This window comes from Sarcophilus harrisii, chromosome 3, assembly GCF_902635505.1.
Source record: "Sarcophilus harrisii chromosome 3, mSarHar1.11, whole genome shotgun sequence".
Classification (NCBI taxonomy): domain Eukaryota; kingdom Metazoa; phylum Chordata; class Mammalia; order Dasyuromorphia; family Dasyuridae; genus Sarcophilus; species Sarcophilus harrisii.
The window spans coordinates 425,454,209-425,473,261 of record NC_045428.1 but is presented as its reverse complement, the minus strand read 5'-3'; positions in this window follow the sequence as shown (position 1 = coordinate 425,473,261).

Here is a 19,053-nt window from a genome sequence, read left to right as displayed (position 1 = left end):
TAGTAGGATTACATCTCTGCTCTGCTCTGCTCATTACATCTGCAGCTCTGCCTCTGAGTTTCTGTATGACACTAGATAAATCACTTATTCTTTGTGTCCTCATTTCCTCACCTATAAAATATGGGAAAATATTAGCAGATCTCCAAGATCCTTCTTGTTCTAACATTATACCATTAGGAAAACAAAACAACAACAACAACAACAAAAATCTCAAATAATTATGATGTAGATCTAGAAAACTTCCAAGTTTTGAAAAATTTCCAGGTACTAGATGATCTAATAAATCCCACTTGCCACTAATTTCTATGATTTGGTAAGCATTAAGAGTAGAAGTATGATTCATGTCTAGCATGGAGTAAAAAGAGAATATTAAAACTATACCAATTACTTTGACCTAGACAGTTCTTTTGTCATGAATAAATGTCCTCTGAATATAAACTGATTCACTTGAAATGGAAAAGCCCTAATTAGGTCACCATCTCCAGAACTCGGTGTAGTACTGACTCATGACAACATGTTATTTGGCATGAGTCCAATATATCCAGCTTCTCACTTGTTAGGAAGTTTTAGTCTATTAAAACAGTCTGAGAGAGAAAAATTTTTATTTGAACATATTGCTATGGGACAGACAGGAAAGGGTAGAAAATTACAGTTTTCCATTCAAAATTGTGAATTAATCATTTTTCATGAGTCAAAATGGATTTACTTCACTTCTGTGAAAAAATTGTAATTTTTCAGTATCATAAAAATCTTTAGACTTAGTTAAGGTACTTAGGAATTTCTTTTTGGAACATGCTACAACAAAAATTACAAGGTAAATGGACACAGAAGGGACATTTGGAAGAAAATAATATAATAAAAATAATATAGAAGATGCTGTTTAGAACTGGAATCAAACTCTGTTTTTTTTTTTTTGGCAGAAAATCAGAATAATATAACAATAAACACAAAAAAACAACTGTAATCCAAGAAATATTGAGAAAGGTTCCATGAATTTTCTGGAAGGATAAAGGAGATAGGGTGTGTGTTAGAGCAGGAATAATACCCAAGTTTTTTTGCATCTGGTTTTCACTAAGATCAGAATAAAAACTCACTCTCTATTTATCTATATTCTTGCTATGTTCATCTTGCCCCCTCCTACTTTTCCTGGATTCTTTTTTATTCCTCTAAAATACAGTAAGGATGGCTTTTTTCTATTCCTCAAATAAGATTTCCATTGCCAGATTCTTTTTATGATGTTCTGTCAACCATTCCCCCATTCCTAGAATCCCCACCCTCCTTATCTCTGCTTCCTAGTTTCTCTGGTTTACTTTAGGTAGCAGCTAAAATCCGACTTTCTTCAATAAACTAAGTCATTTTCTAAGACTCTTATTGCTACTACCTTTGCTTTAAAAATATATTCCATTTTATATATATATATATATTTTACATAATAGCTTGCCCATTTTTCTCTTCTACTAGACTATGAATTCCTTGAGGATGTGGACTAATTTTTTGTTTTGTTTTGCCTTTTTTTTTTTGTAACTCTAGAGATTAGCATAAGTAGGTATTTAATAACTGTTAGTTGACTGGACTTAACTTATTCTATGTGATATCATGATGTGACATGCATTACTTATGAATAACAGCAAAAACCATCCTATATCTTATGATCCCATGACCTATTTGATGATATGGGATTGGGAAAAAGGTATGATGAATAAATTATTGTGTGGGGAATCAGGATGCCTGTGGCAATTCAGAGGTAATTCAGAGGACAGAGTTCTGGACCTGAAGTCAGGAAGACTCCAATTCAAATCCAGCTTCAGACACTTACTAGCTATGTGATCTTGGGCAAGTCATTTAACTTCTTTCTGTCTCAGTTTTCTCAATTGTAAAATGGAGATAATAATAGCACCCATCTTCCAGGATTGTTGTGAGGATCAAATAAGATAATGTTCAATTGTGCTTAGCACAATACCTGGCAAATACTAGGTGCTTCATAATATTATTGCTTTCTTTCCTTCCTTCTAGTACTAGCTCTGACACTAACTTGCTCCATGACCTGAACAAGGCATTCATTCCTCTAGAGCTCACTCCTATACTTTATTTGTAGAAGAAAGACATTTGACCACACTATCTCAAAGATTCCTTCCAAATGGATTGAAGGTTGGAGAGAGAAAAGTCCTAGACTATGTTACCACTTAGACCTGAGGATAAAGATAGCCAACTTATTTTTAATTACAGTAGTGGTTCATCAGGGTCTAACAGATAGAGCCTACTGGTGCTGAACACTATTTCCCTGACCATTTTCACAAATTATCTCATATGAGAGTTGTTTGGTAGCCTTTGCTTAGCAAAAGAAGCACAAAGCAGAAGAGCCATCCAAGAGCCTAAGTGTCCAAGGGTCAGGTTCTGGATCCCCTAGGTAGAACAGGCTTTACTTACCATGTAGCTCATACCATGTATGAGCAGCTGATAACAAATTGTTTTTCTTTCAAGTCTATTGAGTGAGCAGCTCTTCTTGCCTAGTGAACAATAAATGGATTGCCTGGTCATTTCAAATTGTAAATCCTTCAGCACTCCCACAGTCATGGAAATGCCCTGGGGACTTCTACTCAACTGTACTCATGCTCCATTCCATTAAGGTCCAAACCACACACATTACACCAAGTTGGAACACTCAACTATTTCTACTGCTGATAATCATTCCAGGAGAGTTCTTTAAGCAAGATTTTCTCTTTTTCTAGCTAAACCTGAGTCAGTGGTCTGTTTGATGGATAAAATTAGCATCAGGAAGACCTCAATATACTAGCTGCTTACATTTGTAATCTTGAACAAGGAATTTCACTTCTATTTGCCTCAAGCAATTCTCTAGACTTATCCACAAACAAAATCCTAACAAAGTCCTAATATTGTAGTACAAGATTAAGGACAGAATGTCTTTGACATCCTTTGTTGTTTGTCATCTCAGTCATGTCTGGCTCTTCATGAACCCATGGTTTGCCATTTCCTTCTTCAGCTCATTTTACAGAAGAGAAAACTGAAGCAAGTGGGGTTAAGTGACTTGTCTAGGGTCACAACTAGTTAAGTTTCTAAAACCAGATTTGAACTCAGAAAGATGAGTCTTCCTTAATCCAGACTTGATGCTCTATCTACTGTGCCACCAAAACTTCAGGAAGGATTTCCCACATTAAATAAATCACAGATTTTCATATATTCTAGATTAACAAAAATGTGTGCTCTATTAAATTGGAAGAAAAGACAAATGAACACAGTGATAGGCAGCAATGTGGTATACTGGAAATAACAATGGTTTTAAAGTTAAAAAAAAAAAAACTAGATTCATGTTCTGCCACATTTGCTATGAGTTACTTCTCTGGACTTTTTCAAATTCTGACTATGCTAGATGCCCATCAATTGGAGAATGGCTGAATAAATTGTGGTATATGAATATTATAGAATATTATTGTTCAGTAAGAAATGACCAGCAGGATGATTTCAGAAAGTCCTGGAGAGACTTACATGAACTGATGCTGAGTAAAATGAGCAGGACCAGGAGATCATTATATACTTCAACAATACTCTATGAGGATATATTCTGATGGACTTGGCCATCTTCAGCAATGAGATGAACCAAATCAGTTCCAATGGAGCAGTAATGAACTGAACCAGCTACACCCAGCGAAAGAACTCTGGGAGATGACTAAGAACCATTACATTGAATTCCCAATCCCTATATTTTTGTCCACCTGCATTTTGGATTTCCTTCACAGGCTAATTGTACAATATTTCAGAGTCCGATTTTTTTTTTTGTACAACAAAATAACAGTTTGGACATGCATACTTATTTTGTATTTAATTTATACTTTAACATATTTAACATATATTGGTCATCCTGCCATCTAGGGGAGGGAGTGGGGGAAGGAGGGTAAAAATTGGAACAAAATGTTTGGCAATTGTCAGTGCTGTAAAATTGTGCATATAACTTGTAAATAAAAAGCTATTAAAAATTTTTAAAAAACAATAAAGAGAACCTTATCAAATCAAAGAGAAGTTAAAAAAAAAAAAAACCAAATTCTGACTATGCTAATAACAAGCAACCTGTGCCAACTTGGAAAAATGGATTTCATCTTTCTGCTTCTAAGTCGGTCTTGGTAGAATAAGTAGATTGTACTTATAGCTTCTAAGAATATATGTAAGGAGGCAGCTAGCTGGCACAGTGGATAGAATACTAGCCCTGAAGACAGAAGGACCTGAGTTCATATCTGATCTCAGACATTTAACACTTCCTAGTTGTGTGACCTTGGGCAAGTCACTTAAACCCCAATTGCCTTAAGGGGGAAAAAGGAATATATGTAAGCTCGAACTGATACAGAGTGAAGTAAGCAGAACCAAGGGAACAGCATGTACCATAACAACAACAATCACCAAACAGTGGAAAGTGAAATTACAGAATTACACAAAACCAACATGGCCCCAAAGAAGAGATATGAGAAGATGCTTCCCCAATCTTTTGTAGAGGTTCTTAGATGTAGAACATTGCATATATTTTTAAAACTTTGTTGATGTATTAATTTTTTTCTTTTTCTCTTTGTTTCTTTAAAATATGTATTTTTTTACTATATAGGATCACTCTCTAGGAGTGGGGAGGAAGAGGAACACAGAGAAATTTAGGAGATGTAAAAATAAGAGATATCAATAGAAATGTATTTTTTTTAAGAGAAAATAAATAAGGAAGACATTCTGATAGAAAAGTGTTGAACTAAACGTGCAGAATGAAAAACACATTATTTGACATGGCCAGTGAGAGGATTTGTTTTTCTCCATTATACATATTTCTGTTTTTCTTCTCTTTTTTTTTTTCTAGTGGGAGGAAAGGTAGGAGGGAGAGAAAATAACTTCTTGTTAATTGAAAAAGTAATTTTAAAAAAGAAGAAAGATGAGATGTAAAGAGGGGTTAAGGCAAACAAATCAGCCTGATATCATTTATCTTTTTTGTTTTTTAAAATTAGAATTTTAATTTTCAAAACATGCATATTTTCAATATTCACCTTTGCAAAATCTTGTGCTACAATTTTTTCCCCTCCCTTTCCCCCATCTCCTCCTATACTGTAAGTAATTCAATGTTAACATGTGAAATTCTTCTTTATCTGTTTCTACAATTATCATGGTGCACAAGAAAAATAATTAAAAAGGGAAAAATTGAGAAAGAAAATAAGATGCAAGCAAACAAAATAAAAAAATGTGAAAATACTGTGTTATAATGCATACCCAGTCCCCACAGTCCTCTCTCTTGGTGGCAGATGGCTTTCTTCATCACAAGACCATTGGAACTGGTCTGAATCAACTCGCTGTTGAAAAGAGCCATGCCTGACATCATCTATCAAACAAATTTCCAAACATAGGAGGAGAAGAAATAAGGAAAATACCACATTAAAGAAGAATCAACTTTTAAAAGGTGACATCAATATATATATATATATATATATATATATATATATATATATAGTCATCATAATGACGTGGAAATGTCAGGAAAAACCACAGGGGTAGGTGGGAATCTGTGTTCTCATTTTCAAGGACATAGCAGATTTCATGTAAAATGAGGCAATTAACCAAATTTAGTTGCCAAGAACAGATCTTGTCATTTATGTTCAGGCTTCCAACTTTTAAAACAGTCCAGAATTGTGTAATAATTAAATGATCCCCAAATGTCTTAAAGACAGAAAGTACAAGCTTTCATGATCCCTATTCCACAGGAGTGTTAATTTTCAGGGACATGGAAAATTCACTTCTGAAAAATTACCATTGATAGCTCCTCTATTTTTAATCCTCCATTTCTTCCTACTTTCCTTTTCTTCAACATAAATAATTTCTTCCTATTTCCTAAAGAAAATTGTAGATGGAACTGAGAAATAAAGGCTGCTAAGAAACAGTATTTCAAATTTGAATATTTCACAGGTATTGCCATTTAAAATAGTTTCCATTCAAATGGTTTAAACAGACACTTTTAATACTTTGTGAAACATTATCAAAGGACTACTTTATAGAATTTGATAAAATAATAATTAAATTCATTTGGAAAAATAAAAGTTCTAGAATATGAGTAATCTTAAAAAGATAGGAACAGGAGGAAAATTTCTAGACTATATTATAATGAAGTAGTTAACAAAAGTATATGGTATTGCTTAAAAATAAAGGTAGATTGATGCACTAAACTAATAAAGGGAAAATTAGAAGTAATGGATCTCAATAATCCAGTGTTGCATAAAGCAGAAAACATAAATTACTTAGGAAAGAAATTTCTATTTGGTAGAATAGAAATTTCTTTAAATTTCTTTTAAAGAAAATTTAAAGATTTAAAAAAACTACTGAGAAAACAGAAAAGTCATCTGACTAAAATAAGGCTTAGACCAACATCTTATATATCATATTCCACAAAATATTCTAAAGGGATACCTAGCACCTTAACATTAAAGTTTATAGTATAAAAAGAAATTAGAAGCAAAAGAGATTATATCTCTCCCAGCCATAGGTAAGAAATGAGTGCATAAGCAAACAAGGGAAATAGGCAATTACAGAAGATAAAACAGTTAACTTTCTTTTACATGTTTGATCTTCAGGTAGTACAAACCATAATAATCACTATTATTGAATCACTTCTGCACAGACAAAATTACTACATTTAGATTAAGAAGGGAAATGGCAGAATGTGTGTGTGTGTGTGTGTGTGTGTGTGTGTGTGTGTGTGAAACTTTATATCAAATTTCTGTGATGAAGTTTTGATACTCAAGATATTTAAACAAAAATGTATTAATATATGCACACACATTCTATATAATCAAAAGATCTACCCCAATAGATAAGTTATTAAAAGATATGAACAAAACACATCCCAGTAGAACTGTGAACTATTAACAGTAATATGAAATGAATGTTCCAAATCACTACCAAAATAACCCTAAAGTTTCACATACATACCCCTCTCTAAAAACTGGCAAAAATGATAAAAGATGGGAGTAGTTAATGTTGGAAAGGTGAGTAAATAGATTCATCAGTGTATTTTTGGCTGAGTTGCAATCAATATAACTATTTTGGAAAGCATTTTGTAATTGTGCAAATAAAGTAAATAAATGTCCCAGAAATCCATTGCTAGGTTAAGACCCCAAGGAGGCTGATGAGAGGTTTAAAATTATCTCACCTACAATAAGAGACTGAGGCAGAATTCTTGAGTCAATGGTACTTTATTAAAGGATCCATGGTTCCCTCTAATGAAGTGAACTCTAGACATTCCTCAGAATCTGAAATGCCTCTTCCTTCCAGGACCTATTTTTATAGGGCTGTGTATTCAGACATTGAAGAACAGCTACATCAAATACAGAATAATCCCATTGATTGAAAATATGATGCATAAACTAAAATAAGCAAAATAATGTCAGCAGAGTCACAAGTTGGGTGAAGCAAGGAATATCTCCACACAAGAAGAATAAGCTTCTCCTTGGGTTAGGCAGAAAAAATAGTACAAGGTATCACAGTGACCTAAGTGGTCATAAGATGGTCACTTGCTCCTATTGGACAAGAAATTGATCTAGAGTTACAAAAAATATTTTGGGGGACTTTCCATATAATCACTTCTACCATGTTAAACTTGGCCACCATGACAAGGAAAAACAAGGATGGAGGGTTTTTAGTATATATAATAACTTTTATAATAAAGTAAGTGAACTTAAAATCTGTAGCTTATAGCTTTGGGGCCTTATATATAGAATTTTTATATAATTTTATCAAGTTGATTAATATTGATTGGAATAAAGTAGAAGTCTGAATGAATTATTTATCACAGTGATGATAAGAAAGTTTCCAAATACCTCAAAATATTTATGGATGTGTTTTTTTTGTGAAAGCAAAAGATTGGAAAAAAGAACTAAATTCTAATCAATTGGGGACTGGCTAAATATATTGTGATACATGAATATAACAGGATATTACTATAACAGTCAAAATGAGATAAACTCAGGCACAAAGTTCTGAGCATGACTAATTTATTAGTAAAATGTGAAATTACCAAAAGAATTTCTGCTTCCTTAGCAAAGTTAAACTCTTAGAAAAGACAACTCTTTATAATTTGGAGGGGTATAGTTCAAAGAACGGGACTTCATTAGTGGGGAACAAGATATGATTGGTTAAAAGCTCAAAATCATGAATGGCAAAGTTAATATGATTGGTTACAGAGTTGAGTTATAGGAAACAATATGATTAGTTAGAAATTGGGAGTGAGAGACTAGCAACAATCCCTTTCTTCCTGGGACTAAGAATTGTTCGTTGTTTTAGTCCACCTACAAAGTTAAAGATAGTAGACCAAACTTCTTTGGATAGCAAAACAGACATCTTTGAAGGATGGCTTAGTTTAAAATAATAGACCAGAATCCTTGGTATCCATTTGAGTCCCACAAGAATAATATTTCTTTGAAGCAAGAATAGAACAGGGATTAAAAAGGGAAATTAATTTCTCAACTCATTACAAGCCAGCTGAGTTTCTGGATTAAATTCAAAGACAAAGAACTGTGGCTTTGGCAGTTACAGGACATAATCAACTATAAATAACATCAATTAAAAAAACATAATCAATCTGATCATGTCATTATTGTGCTATAAGAAATAATGAAAATGCCAGCCTGGCATGGAATCTCTGAGAAGCCTGAATACTTGAACAAAGGGGAGGAAAAGAGCTGCTGAGGGTTTTCACTTGGAGCTTTGACTGTGATATTTAGAAACTGGACTAATCTATGAACCTAAAAACCTTTCCTTCGTAGAATCGGTGGGAGTGGGGAGGAAAAGAATAAATTTGTTTATTTGTGATTGTACCTTTTAAAGTAAATATTATTTTGTAAAAGTAAATCTAATTGTGAGTGATAGTATAGGGGAATCACTTCCCCCCCACCCCCATAATTAAGGGAACATCATTGGTGGAGTCTGCATCCATTATTAGATAGTCTAGACATCCCAAACATTCTTAGGAATATTGTAAAATATGGATAAAGGATGTCGGTACTACAGTGAAATATACCTATATTTTGGGGAGTGAGAGTTAAAGCAGGCTATGTTACAAAAGTAACTTTATAGGTACTATTTATTATTTTATATTGCCTTTACTAGAGATGGAGAACATATTTCATGCACTGACAGTAGATAGAAGGTGCTAGAGAATGACGAGTTGATCATTAGGTTAGAGCAAGGATTCTTTGACTTTTTTATATCATGGATCCCTTTGACAATTTTGTTAAGCCTATGGGTTCATTCGCAGAATAATATTTTGAATGCATAAAATAAAATACATAGTATTATCAAAAATCAATTATTGATATGCAGTTATCTTTTTTTTTTTAAGTATACAGATATTCAGCTAAGAAACCTTCATAAATCAATACCTTAAGGACTACTTCACTGAATTTTTCCACTGAAGGAAATCATTAACTTTCTTCTGAGCAGATGGTTTTTTTGACTTGCTGTGCTTAAAATTTTAATTATGTTAGTGATTGATTTATATAGTGGTGAGCCTCTCCAAATTTAATTAGACTGGTCCTCAAACAAAAGAGGTACCATCAGCACTGACCCTGTACTCAAATTTTTTCAAGACTGGCAAGATCTGTCAGTGTTTATACTTTGCTAACATATGGAAAGTTCCTGGGTAGCACCTCATACATGAATCGCTAGAAAAGTTACTTCAGGTTCAAGGTACTGTATGGGTCAGCACCCACTCAAAACTATAACTCATGAACCCTCATCTAGGTACTGACTTAACCAGCCAGAGGACACATCAATTTTAAATAAAACAAGTAACAGAGAAAATTAAGTGACAAAAAAACCAATCCTCTATACCTACCTGGAGAACATGCAGGTTATATCACCAGTGTGTAATAGCACAAAAAGAATACTCATTAACAACATTCATATATAGAAGGCACATGTTTAGGACCTGGGAATATACAAGAAGCAACATACACATAGGGCATGTTTAGCCAGGGTAAATGTGTGTCCACCATAATTTGTATTTCTACACTATGGAACTGTCATTATCCTCTCATGACCTAAAAATAATACTCTCTATTGGGGGGGCTTTAAGTCAATTCTCCAATACCTTTTTTTTACTTGAAGTTTCCTTTCCTACTGTCTGTTAGGTTTCAGTTCTTTGTTCAATTTACAAGAATTCCAATGTCTAGAAAATTTCTGACAAAATCCTAATTGATTAGTATGCAAATGAAGGTAAAATAAAAAAAAGGTCAGAGAAAATATCTGGGTCATATACATTGTTTTATAAATATCTACCTTTTATTTTTCTTGTGGGGAGTCTGATGTATTCTCATTCTACACCAGCATAGAAGTGAGAATTGAATAGAGAATCTAGTAAAGCAAGAAAGTAGAGAGATAAGCCAAGGACAGAGCCTTGAAGAATAACAATATTTAGTGGAAATGTAAGATCCAAAAGAAACATAAAAGGAATATCAGATTAGACAGGTAATTGCTGACATATATAGCACTTTAAAACTTTACGAAATTTTTTTTTTATGAAATCTAATTTGACTCTGACATTCAATAAACCTTCATTAAGCAACTACACACCAGGCACTGTGCTAAACACTGGGGATACCAAAAAATAAAAAAAATAAAAATAAGCAAAAGACAGTTCCTGTTCTCAAAGAATCTACAATCTAAAGGAGGAGACAATATCCAAACAAATATATTCAAATCCAAGGCAGATGAAACAGACATGATTGTTCAATATTTTAAAATCAATAGAAAGAGCATCAACAATGGTCAAAATGACATACTTTAGAAAAATCAAAGAGAATTGACCACTGAATTTGTTGTTTCATTAGAATAATAACTATTGAAGCCAAATTGCAAGAAGTGAGAATAAAATAAGGAATGGTAAAACTCAGGACAAGTTCAGGAGGTCAAGAAAAACAAAAAGGCTTTTTACTATGCTTAAGGCAGAGATAGAACTAGGAGAAATTAAACTGAGATAGGGTAGAGAGCAGAAACCCAGGACACTAATTGCGAATGATCTTAGATGTCCAGCCCAATGTAACTACTGAGTTCCAATGATAAAAGGGGAGTAATCCACCTAACTTGGTTGTTTTTTTATCCCACAGTAACTTCCCAGAAACATCCCTTATAGTATGCTTTCTCATAGGAAAATGAGAAAATAAAGTACTATTTGATAGAATTACATCGTGACTGACTATCTGTGATTTTCACCACTTGTGTTTATAAAGAAAGGAGGAATGTTTCAACATCAGTCCTTTGGGACCAATATTGGTGGTTACATTTACTCTGAAAGTACTTTATATACTTGGTCTTTATCATATGTAAGGGGTTATGTCATTAGAGTTTGAATTGATCTCCGTAGTCATCTAAACAGCCCAACTCCTTCATTTTAGAGAAAGGATAATATACTTCCCCACGGTCACTTCGGGTAACAAGTGGAAGAATTGGAATTTAAACTGAGGTCTTTATTTAATTAATTCCATTACACCATACTACCTTTCTTATATTATCTGCAAACAGGAATATTTTTTCTTCTTCTTTCTGTGTTCCTTTCATTTTTACATTGTCTTATTTCTATAGCTAGCATTACTAATCCTATGTCAAATGATAATGGGAAGAGGAAAACATACTTTTAAATTTGAACCTACTGTAAATCTTCCAATGTTTCTTATTGCAAAAAAAATCACTGTTGCTTTTGGATATGTTTTTTTTTTTTATCATATTAAAGAAGGGCACTTCCATACCTTTAAATTTTAACAAGTTATCTATCAATATTTATTAAGCACCTACTTATATGCCAGACATTGCGCTAAGTGCTGGTCATACAAAAAGAGGCAAAAGATGGTTCCTGTCCTCAAGGAGTTTATAATCTAATGGATAATAAAAACTAACTTTTACTATAAATGAAAAGTTTTTTTCTGCTTTTATTCTAGCAATAATTAAAAGTATGCCTTTATATCATTATAATGTAGTAGGCAACTTTCGGCAGCTGAGCTAACTTCAGGAATGACTGACCTCACACAAGTAAGGGGTACATAAGAATATCTTTATTTTATTTATAAGGAGACAGTCTTCAGACATAAGGGGAAATACATGATGCCAGTTGGACCTAACAGCAATTGTAGTTAGCTAATGCATTTATTATGATTCCCTCTGTTCACCATAGTGTAATTTTTCTCAGGTCTTAGTCATAACAGCCAGAGGGAGTTGAGGACTTGACCATACCAGAGAAACCATGACCCTACTTCCTGCTATTGCTTTTATTTTCCAATGCTCACTACTCCATCATTCCAGGCAATTGTCAAAATTCTAGCAATTGTCTTCTAGCACAATTTGACAGATTTGTTTATTTGGCTATTTCCACTGAACTCTATTTTACAACTTTGTTTTCCTAACCCCTCTTAGTCAAATTCTTATTATGCCCACCATATTCTGGTATTTATTTATATAATTATAATCAGGATTCTTATTTGGAGTTGAAACAAGATTTCGCCAAAACCCATTAAAGGAGGATTGGTTTTTTTCCCCCAAAAAATATGCCCTTTGACAAGAAAGAATGACTACTACTAAGATATAGACATTAAAAGAGTTATTCAGCTGGTATAGAGATAAGGAAAAATGAATGCCTGCTTAACAGTCCCACTAAATGTTGCTTATTTTGATGTTTAAAATATTAGCAGCTAATCCAGGAAAATATGAAAAGAGCTATGAGTTATAAGTTCGGTTATTGGTTTGTGTTTTTAAAGTCTTTGTCAACTTATCTTCATGAATCATTTCTGTTTGAGATGCTTCTTTTGTGTGCAGGAAATAGTCATTCTATACCTGATCTACACTGTATATTGAGTATCTTTCAGATACCTTTTGAGACCCTACCAGGGGTCGTCAAACTTTTTAAATAGGGAGCCAGTTCACTATCCCTCAGACTATTGGAGGGCCGGACTATAGTAAAAACAAAAACTTTGTTTTGTGGGCCTTTAAATAAAGAAACTTCATAGTCCTGGGTGAGAGGGATAAACGTCCTCAGCTGCTGCATCTGGCCCACAGGCGTAGTTTGAGGATCCCTGCTAGACTTTTGCCAAATGTAAGTATTATGTCATTTTTTCCCAGGTTCTGGGAATAAGTGTATAAAAAGCCAGAAAGAACAAGAAAAAATCTGATCCTTCTTTTTAGAGGTCAGATTTCCCCAGAGTTGAATCTGGGTTTAGGTAAGACCAGACCTAAGAGGCTCCTTAGTAGGAAGGGACATATGGGTCAATGCCATTATGTCATTAACTCTGTGTGTGTATATGTAACACCCATGTTTGTACGTATGTATGTACATATGTACATATGTATGTATGTGTTTTCCCCTTGGAATGTGTGCTAAACAGTAGTACTTCTATGTCAATTAGTATAGATAAATTTTAGTCACATTTTTTTAATAATTGCACTTTTTTTTCAGAATGCTTAAAATAATTCATATCTCCACTAATGGAATATCAGGATGCCTGTCTTTCTGTAGCTCCTCTAATATTAATCATATCCATCTTTTGTCTTCTTTGTCAATTCTGTATTAGGTAAAACTTCAGAGTTGTCTTAATTTACATTTCTCTTAATGATGTGGCTTAATCTTTCATATGGTTATTATGAACTTCTTCTAAATTCTTCTAAGATGTGTTCATTTCCTTTGAAATGAATTTTTCCACAGATAAATAGTTCTTAGTCTTATATATTTGCATCAATTTCCTACATATCTTAGTTATTAGACATTTACCAGAAATCTTTTATGTAAACATTATCTTCCCGATTAGCAAATTTCCTTTCTGTCCTACCTGTACTGTATTTGTTTATATAGAAGCTTGCCAGTTTCATGTAATTAAAACTGCCTTTCTTGTCTTTTGCAAACTTCTCCATTGTTTGTGAGATTTTACCCTAAATAGAGGTATAAAAATTACTTCTATTCAGTATTCCTATAAATTCTTTAATTAAGTAACAATATTTAGTTGATTGATCCCTTTGGAATTTATTGTGTCATATAATATAAGGTTCTAAACTAAAACTATTTTTTGCCGAGTTTGTTTCTAGTTTTTTTTTTTTTTTAACAATTCTGAAAACTCAACAGAAGGAAAGATAACAAAGAAATGAAAGACACTGAAATAGAAAAAACAAACTTATTCTCAATTGTACTTTGCATAATGGTTTACTTCACAAACTCCAAGGAAATGAACTGTTATGTTTACTAAGATAATAGAGATAAAGCCAAAAAGGATCCTAGAAATCATCTAGTTCATTTCCCCTAAATTGCAATTACTCACACATAATTAGTGGGAAAACCTAGGATTTGAACTCAGGATCTCAGTACATTTTTCAGCCTGAGAGAAAATGGACACTAACAGTTTTGGGAGAGCTGTAAATTGGAATATAGAAAACAATTTGATATATGAGAAAAGCCACTAAACAAACTGTTTATATTCTCAAACCCACTATTGGGCATATATCCCAAGGAGATTAATTACAGGAGCAAAAGTACCACATATGCCAAAATATTCATAGCAAAAATTTTTGTAGAAGCAAATGAACTGGAAAATAAAGTTTATACCTAGCAAGTCAAGTCAAGTCAAACATCATTTGGCAGCTGAATAGAGAATGAATTGGAGTGGAGAAAGACTTGAATCAGGGAACTCAACCAACTTTGGAATAGTCTAGGTGAGAGGTGATTAGGGTCTTCATCAGGGTAGTAACAGTATCAAAGGAGATAAGGGAGTATATGTGAAGAATATTGCAAGTTATAGAGAAGCCTCAGCAAAACAGAAGGATACAAAAGATATCTCTGAAATTATCAACATTTCTATGTATCAATCTCAAAGTTCTAAAAGAAATGAAAAGAAAGATGTCATTTTTTTTTAATTTAATAGCCTTTTATTTATAGGTTATATGTATGGGTAACTTTACAGCATTAACAATTGCCAAACCTCTTGTTCCAATTAAGAAAGATGTTATTAAAAATTCCACATATTTCATAAAATACATGGAAGTTAATTTAAGATACATTAAAGTATAAATACAAATATAAAATTTTCTCTTCAAAAATAAAATGATACTTAAATAATTGTAATGATATTCATTTCTAGCACAAATCAATATATTCAGCTCTGGTTAAATACCAATAAAAGAAAAATATTACCTTAATTAATTTACAGAATTAGTCCTATGTCAATCTAGGAGCTATTTTAAAGGCCTAAACAAAATAATGATAAAATTCATTTTTCAGGAACAAATAATCTAGAATCTTAAAAGAAGTAATGGGGGGGGGGGAGTAGAAAAGGGAGCTGACACCTTGAGGCTACAAATTATGGTATATACAACAATATTGTTTTAAAAAAGAAAATTATTTGATACTAATGAGAAAATATATAAAAGTCAGTGTAATGTATAGATAAATAGGAAACACAAATGACTGAATTCAGCAGCCCAATGTTTGTTGAGTTTGTTAAACTCAGAACCTACACAACTTGAGAAATTTATTCTCAAAATCCTTTCCCTGATTTCCAATGCCCAGGCCAGGGAAAAATAGTTTTCATGATCTGCCTGGTCATTTTTATCCATTCTTCCAATCCAAAAAATTTTACTCTTTCCCTGTCCCAAAAGTATCGATTTACTAATAAGGAAATAAGTTCTAGTACAAATATATGAATTAGTTCTTTTCCCTTTCTTCTTACCAATTCTTTTTTTAAAACATTTTATAGCTTTTTATTTTCAAAACATATGCATAGTTTTCAACATTCACCCTTGCAAAACTTTGTTTTCCAATTTTTTTTTCCTCCCTCTCTTTCCCCCACCATCTCCCCTAGATGGCAAATAATCCAATATATGTTAACCATGTGCAATTCTTCTATACATATTTCCACAATTATCATGCTGCACAAGAAAAATCAGATCAAAAAGGGGGAAAAAAATGAGAAAAAAATTCAAGCAAATAACAAGAAAAAAGTGACAGTACTATGCTGTTATCCACTCAGTTCCAACAGTTCTCTCTCTGGATGCAAATGGCTCTCTCCATCAGAAGACTATAGGAACTGGCCCGAGTCACCTTACTGTTGAAAAGAGCCAAGTCCATCAGAATTGATCATCATATAATCTTGTTGTTATTGTATATAATGTTCTCTTAGTTCTACTCACTTCATTTAGCATCAGTTCATGTAAGTCTCTCCAGCCCTTTCAGAAATCATTCTGCTGATCATTTTTTATAGAACAATAATATTCAATAACATTTATATACCATTCTTCTTACCAATTCATTTGCTTTCTTTGAAGTTCACCCATGCATATTTATTCTTTCTTGTTTAAACAACCTTCAAGGAATGTTAAGGATTTTTTTTTGAATGTTGAGTTTTTTAATAGCCCTACCTCACCAAAGAATCATGAAAGAATTCTTGTTAGTTATTACCTATTTATCACTACAATTTACTCTACTGCAGTGGTACTCAAAGTGAAGTCCAAAGAATTGTTGGGGTCTCTGAAACCCTTTCAGAGAGTCTACAAATTCAAAATCATTTTTTATTTCTAATATAGTAAATAGCTATAAATATAACCCATGTGAACAAAAACTCTTTGAACAGATCCTCGATAGTTTTTTAGCAACATGAAGATATTGAGAAAAAAGTTTGAGAACCATTGCTCTACTGCTTTTGATAGTTCTGTGAATCAACTGCCCTTCTCTGATTTCCTTTGAAAAAATGGTTCAACTTTTCCCTTTCACTAAAAGGCCACCTTTTTCTTTGGTAAGTAAACACAGATTATGTAATTTTGGAGTTTAAATTGATCTTCTTTGCTTTTTAAATATATTATAATTTGTCCTTTGTTGTCTTGTAAAATTATCATTTATCATATAGCAAGCAATTCAGATTGATTTCCCCTGGTATATAAAGGGCCTATATATGTACCTAAATGTCTGATAAATGTTTTGTTTGATTTTTTTTTTTTTTTTGAAATTTTTGAACACTAACCAAAAATGTTTCCTGATGAGTTAAACTTTGGGCTTTTCTCTGTCTTCATTCTATGAATTCTATCTATCTGTATTTTACTTTCTATTTTCCATATTTCTAAGTAATTTTGTAATTCAGAATTCAGAAATCTAAGAAATTTTCTGAAATATGTTCCTCAGAAATTTTTATTTCTTCTTTTTTTTCCTGGCTAACCTATGATTTTTATTTATCTTTGCACCATAACTCTAAATTTGGTTTCCCTGAGTTGTAAAGATATCATGAGTCTTCCCAATCTTGTTTCTTAATTTTTACTTATGTCTTTAGACTGGCTTTGGACAGACCAAAATGACTAATAATAAGATAATATCCCACTTAAGCAGGAAAATAATAAAGAGATTTGGCAAGGAAAAAATTGCTTTATTCTCCAAGATTAAAGGAAAGAAAAAAAGGACAAGTAAAGAAAGAACATTTTTGCAGCCCATTAAGATAGTATTTTAAGTTTGAATTATTATTTTGATATATAAAAGATAGGAGTTGAAGGAATTCAGAGCAGATAGTCCATCTTTTCTTCAGTTTTCTAGGAATTAGAGAATGAAGTTAGACTTTTTTTTTTTAAGAATAGAGAAAGCTTGGAGTAATTTCTGTGGTGAGTCTAAGAAGTCAATAAAAAAAATGAGTAAAAGGATTATTACAACAGTAAGTTCCCAGTTGAGGTCTGATGACAAAAATTTATAGTAGACTTAGTCAGCACAGTTTTGTTGATGTTACCAGGAATACTCAGCAATTCAGGAATAGGTGGGGGGATAAAACAAATGGTAAGGATTATCTATCATTGAGAATTAATGAAGTGATAACAATTCTGGAAATATGGGATTAAATCTGTGTAAGACTAAGGAATCTGGTTTTCAAAAATGTGGGAAGTGTTCCAATCCTAAAGTGGTGTGATGTTTAAAAAGTTCAAAGGACATAATTTCTGGTTAATATAATCATTTTATTAAGAATGCCGACATGTGTGTTAATAAAAGGATAGTCATTTGGCTATATTTTTCTTAGACCAAAGATCCCTTGTGGGTAGGAGGCTCACAGTTTATATGCTCTTGTAAGAGTAGATGTTCCTGAGGATGGCAATCAATTCTGATTGACTAACAATTAATGAGAAAATGAATAATACAATGAAATTCTGGGCTATATTACATTGAGGGTCTTGGAGTACGTGACTTGGATCATCCAAATTTTGTCAAAGAGACTTGTCAATTTCCATATTACCTGTCTGACATCACATTTCCACATACCTTTTTGAGCAGGCACAATGAACAGGAAGGCATATATAAGCCTTAATTTAGAATTTTTTTTATTGTCTGATTAGATCTTGGTCAGGTAAAACTTTGAGAGAGCCTTCTCAAAGGCTATTGTTTTCTGGTTGTTTTCTAAATGAAGAATTAGAAAAGGGAAATAACCTAGGTCTCAATACAATTAGTTATTAATACAAAAGCAAAATAAACATTTCTCTCATTGGCACCAGTTACTAAGAAAGTAACAGTTCAGGAGGTTACCTGTAGATTTCATTATAATTCCATTATAATTAGTAGGTGAAAGGTAGTCAGGAAGTGAAGACTTGAACTAAACCAGTCTCCAAAAAACTAACATCAGGTATTCACTAAAAAGTTCACTCAACAGGCACATATTGTTTGCCTGCAATGCAATGCAATGGGAATAACAGAAAAAATAACAGAAAAAAGTAAAAAAGCCCTTGAACACAAGGAGTTTACATTTGTTATAGGAGAATGAACAACATATATATAGATGCTTAAATACAAGATATATGCAAAATAAAGCTAAAGTAATATGCAATAACAACTTGAGAATCAAGATAAGCATGTTCTTGGAGCATCTGAGCATTTGCAGCATTTGAATTTAATTTCAAAGAAAATTGTGAGTGTTAAGAGTCAAGGGTGAAAAAGGGAGGCATTTTAAGCAGATAACTGGCAAAGAGAGGCAGGTGTGGAATGTTCTGGAGTTGAACAGCAAATCATGTAGTTTGAAAGCCTAAAAGGAAAAG